The sequence below is a fragment of the Manacus vitellinus genome, unplaced genomic scaffold, assembly GCF_001715985.3.
Source record: "Manacus vitellinus isolate BGI_N305 unplaced genomic scaffold, ASM171598v3 ctg7180002429570_pilon, whole genome shotgun sequence".
In the NCBI taxonomy this organism is placed as follows: Eukaryota; Metazoa; Chordata; class Aves; order Passeriformes; family Pipridae; genus Manacus; species Manacus vitellinus.
In genome coordinates, this window is record NW_021938093.1 from 10,983 (window position 1) to 16,296 (window position 5,314).

The 5,314-nt window shown below is 53.2% G+C and overlaps 1 pseudogene; it reads right to left on the bottom strand.

The window, feature by feature from the left end:
- Positions 1-4,184: 4,184 nt before the first annotated feature.
- Positions 4,185-5,105, bottom strand: LOC115308097 (annotated as a pseudogene).
- Between the last annotated feature and the right edge of the window lie 209 nt (positions 5,106-5,314).

Below are 5,314 nucleotides of genomic sequence, written 5' to 3' on the forward strand. Positions count from 1 at the left end.
TATGGCACATATTCTATAGAATCCATCCTTAGGTGTTGTATGAGAGATCTATAAGATATTACAAAGAATAAGCAATAATAAGGCAAGTGCCCTCCTTAGGGACACCCCCCCCAAACAAGTGCCTGTGTTTGTTCCCTGGGGGTCTCTGCAGCAGCAAGCACAGCCCCACACTGACTGCTCTGGGCTGTGCAGGCATTTGTGGTTCTGCCTGTCTCACACACACCCAGCCTTGGGATGGATCTGGATGTGACTGGATGTGATGTCACAGGGGAGCTGTGATGTCAAAGTGATGATGTGATGTCACGGGGAGGACGTGACAGCACAGGGATGATAAGAGATCACAGGAGAGGTGTGATGTCATATGGTGGATGTGATGTCATAGGAGAGATGTGATGTCACAGGGATGATGTGATTTCACGGGGCGGGTGTGATGTCAGAGGGATGATATGATATCACAGGAGAGATCTGATGTCATATGATGGATGTGATGTCATAGGGGAGATGTGATGTCAGAGGAAGGATGTGATGTCACAGGAGAGCTGTGATGTCACAGTGGGCTGTGATGTCACGGGGAGGATGTGATGTCAGAGGGATGATATATCACAGGAGAGATGTGATGTCATATGATGGATGTGTCGTCATAGGAGAGATTTGATGTCACAGGGGAGGTGTAATGCCACAGGAAGGATGTGATATCATATGATCAATGTGACGTCAGCTGTGATGTCAGGGAGCTGTGATGTCATGGGGAGGTGTGATGTCATAGGTGAGATGTGTTGTCACCAATGGGCCGTCCCAGGGGTTGCAAATGTCCCACCCTGCTGCATATTCATGAGCTCCTGGGCTAACTTTCTCAATATATTATCATACATTCCAAAATATGGAGTCATACAAATATGCATTAGATGCAGTAACCCGCTGCCTCAGAAGGCATCAAATTTTATATTTGGCTAAATTTCTCAAAATATTAACAAATTAAACTAAATCTGGGCAAAAGAAAAGAAAGTGAAGAGAATTTAAGAAAGCCTTTTACCAACTCCCAAGTAACTCAATGTATTTGCATAAAAACTGATGTGTAATTTCAGGTCTAATTTCAAGACACATTGGCCCCTCTAACAGACACATTATTATAGAATCCCTCACACCCAACACGCATTAAAAGATACCCTGGTTACTCACGGGGCGGAGACAGTGGCTAATGAAAATTAGATTTGTGACAGGATTAAATCCTGATGTTTGTAACTTTGTTAATGTTAGGAAATTTGATTGTAGCTATTGAGATCCTATTATGTTCCATATGCTTACTATTTTACTGTAAGGTTTGGGTTTTTTGGGGGGAATTGCATTGCATTGGGAAAGGATTTGTGCTCTCTCTTTCTTTTCTTTACTCTTCTCCCTTTCTGTTCACTACACGAAAGGCACCGCCCACAAAGAAGGGTCACAGTGAACAACAAAAGAGAAATTATTGAATGCATAAATCACGGGGTGGTGTCAGAGACTGAAATGGTTCATGATTTGTGCATTCTAGGATTTCCAAGGGACTCTTGCAGGCTTCTGCAGGACTTTTGCATTAGACCTCTGATGGCCCATCAAGGCCCATCCCCCCTCTGCCAATCCTGAAAGGCAGGAAAATCCCTTTTCCCAGGCCCCTCACGGGAACTCTGCGCAGGCCCAGGAGATGTTGGGGGTTCGTGGCATGGCCCGGACACCATCCATGGATATAACTCATCACTTCTTGGAGTCTGGGGGGTTCCCTCCCCCACCCCCAACGGATCAAGGCCACCACTCCAACTGACAGACATGGAAGCTGCAACTCTCAAGTTCCATCGCTGGACCCCGTGGGCGGTGACTATTGACATCTTTCCACTCTCAGCTTTGCTTCCCTTACTCTCCCTCACCCTTATCCTGCCTTTCCTTTCTCTCCCTTATGCATTTTCCCTAAAGGTTCTCTTTATGCCATATTGCTGTAGATGAGAGATAGAGATGATAACACCCAAAATGGCAACATACCTGTTTACCTTTGAAACAAAATTGTTCTAAAATAAACCCTACATATATATGTTTTCAAACACTGATTATTTAGTTTCATTTCACTCTAATCCACCCCAAGGGATTTATTAATAAGAACCTGGTTACCCCCCCCTTTCTGGGGTGGGTAGTAACAGACCCCTTGTAGCAGGATGTTCTACCTGGAAAAGAATCTGATGGGAGAATGCAGGCACTGCAAGCTCTCTGTGGGGAGTTACTGCTGGTGCCAAGGGGTTGGTTTAGTGCTGAATTGTGCCAAACCCAGCCTGGTTCCCCAACCTTCCAACACACATGCTGCTTTTGGAAGCAGAGTTTGACAGATCAGCTGCTCACTGGCCTGGGAATATGTGACTGGAGATCCATCACTGGATAAGCATAAAAGCCCAGGGCCAACTTTGATAGAGTAGATTCTTCCACAGACTTTGTTGAGGTGTGTGGAGCTTCTGCTGTGAAGCAGGGACAGCTCTTGATGGTCACTGCCCAGAGGGTAAAAGAAAGAGAGAGTTCTGCCTTGATTTATTTCTCTCAGACCCCGCCGGGCCCTCCCCGCTTCCTGCCGGGATCGGACACCGCCGGCGGCCCCGGCCCTGCCGGGCTCCATCAGCCTGAGCAATTGCTGCCAAGGAGGGGCCGGGGGCTTCCTCTTGGCCTTCGTCTCCCTGGCGCTGGGGCTCGGCTTCTACCTGCGCCAGAAGGTGAGGGGGGTCCCAGGGGGTCGTGTGTCCCCCCAGAGCGTCTGTGCCCCCCCGGGGACCCCCCACCCCGCTGTCACCCCCTTTTCTCTCCCCACAGAGCTCCTGAGCCGGCGGCGGCCGCAGCCCCTCCCCGGGGCCTCGGGCCCAGCCTGGACCCCTCCTGTCCCTGTGAGGATTTTGGGGGGTCGTGTGTCCCCCCCTCCCCTGCTGCCACTCCTGATCCCAGGAAAGCTTCCCAGTTCTCCCCAGTCCTGGTTATTGGGGGGCAGTGGGGGAGGGGGGGTGGATAACGAGGGGTGGAGCCGAGTTTGGGGGGGGCAGAACTGGCTCCGGGATGGATCGGGAATAGGGACTCCCCTGTTTCCCCCGTGTAACCCCACTCTGGGGGGGCTTTGGGAGGGCACCTGCCCCTCAGTAGGTACCCAGCTCATCCCAAAAGGTGCTGGGAACCCCTCAAAACCTTCTTAGAGCTCCCCGAGGACCCCCAAACACACTCAAAGCCCCCCCAGGACCTTACCCAACCCCTTTTCTGGGGGGACTTCTCTGGGCACTGGTGGTGCTGGGAGCCCCCCCAGCTGCTTTGGGCGAGGAGCTTTCGGGTGAGCGGGGGGTGGGAAGGGGGAGGTCGGTGGGAAAAGGGAGGGTTAGAGGGGATAAAGGGGTAGTGGGACCCCAAACTGAGTGGGAGGGGAGTGAGACCCCCCAAAAGTGGAGGGGGGGACCATTGAGAATGATGGGAAATAAGTGGGAGAGGTCAGGAGAGTGGGGAAAGAGGAGGGTGGGACCCCCAAACTGAGCATGAGAGGGCTGGGGAGTGGGGAGATGATGTGGAAGGGGTGAGAGAGGGGAGAAAAATGGGGATTGGGACCCCCAGAGTGATCCTAATTGGGGCTGGGGATTGAGTGGACTATGAAAAACTGGGAGGAACAGGGAGAAGGGTCAAAGAGCATAGGTAGTGTGGTGGGATAAACGGTCCCATGGGAGCCTTTGGGCACAGGAGGGCTGGGAAAGGGGGGTGGCCCCTCTGAGCTCCCAACTTCCTGTGGGGTGCTGGGGGCTGCTGGATCCAATCTCAACCTTGGATCATGCCAACAGTTTCAGTTTACAGAAATTACAGAAGTGTGACTGAATCACTTTGGTCCCCTAGGTTTTATTGATGGCAAATCAGATCTATTGATAAAAAGGAATTTATTTAGGGATACAAATGATCAGACAAAAGATCTTCATCAGAATTACTTAGTGCACAATATATACACTAAAACTACCAGGAGTACAGGATAAGATAGGACAGTGCTCTACACTAAAGCAATTGTTGAAGCAATTCTACTCAAGCTGGCACAAAACGAGAAATTTTTAATTAGAGACAGATGGAACTCCCCCAGACCAACGCTGGTGGGGAGATCTCTGCTCTAAACCTCCAGCAGTGACCCTGGGGGGGTCCCCAGCCAAGGCAGGAATCTCCACACACCCCCCAAGAAGGGTTCTGTTGTCAGAACCTGCCCCTGGGAAAGGGGACTGGCCCTTTGTGGTGGAAAGGGATGGACTGACAGTCACTGGACTCCAGGGGTTGCCTCCCCATCAGGGGCTTCATTCGGGGTGGAAGTAGCGGCCGAAGATCTTCCTGCAGTCGGGGCACTGGTGGGGCTTCTCTTACTGGTGGGTCCGTTGGTGTTGGGTCAAGTTAGAGCTGCGGGTGAAGCTCTTCCCACACTCCCCACACTTGTAGGGCCTCTCCCCGGTGTGGATGCGCTGGTGGGTGATGAGGGTGGAGTTGTGCTTGAAGCCCTTCCCGCAGTCGGTGCAGCGGAAGGGCCTCTCATCCGTGTGTGTCCGCTCATGCCTGAGGAGATGTGAGCTGGTCTGAAACCTCTTCCCACATTCCCCACACGTGTAGGGCCGTTCCCCAGTGTGGATGAGTTGGTGTTTGCGAAGGGTGGAGCTGTCACTGAAGCTCTTCCCACATTCCCCACATGGGTAGGGCCTTTCCCCACTGTGGATGTGCTTGTGTTTGCGAAGGGTGGAGCTGTCACTGAAGCTCTTCCCACATTCCCCACACCTGTAGGGACGTTTCCCACTGTGAATGTGCTGGTGTCGGATCAGATGGGAGCTCTGCCTGAAGCTCTTTCCACATTCCAAGCACTTAAAGGGCTTCTCCCTGCTGGGAGGCTGCTCAAGGACCACCAGGTCAGAGCTCTGGTTCAAGCTCCGGCCGCCTTCCCGGCACAGGCTGGCTCTTTCCTCCTCAGAGCACCCTGGGCTGGCTTTGGAGCCCCTCCTGCGGGGGGATCTCCGGCCCTTTTCCTCCCCGCTGCCTTCCTGCGCCGGGGAGCCCTTCAAAACGGCCTCTCCCACCAGGGTCTCACGGGGGGATTTGTCCTCCGGGCTCTCCCTCCTCAGCTCGGGGCCTGGGGCAGGAAGCAAGAAGGACAGGCAGGGGATTTGCCTCCGGCCCACAGGGAAGGCCAAGGACATCCCCCCAACTCCGGCCCCGGCAGGACGGCGGCGCCAGCGGGGTTGTCCTGCAGCCGGGGCCATGCTGGGCTGACAGAGCCAGCACAACACCCGCCCAAAGGGACACTGACTTCCTCCTC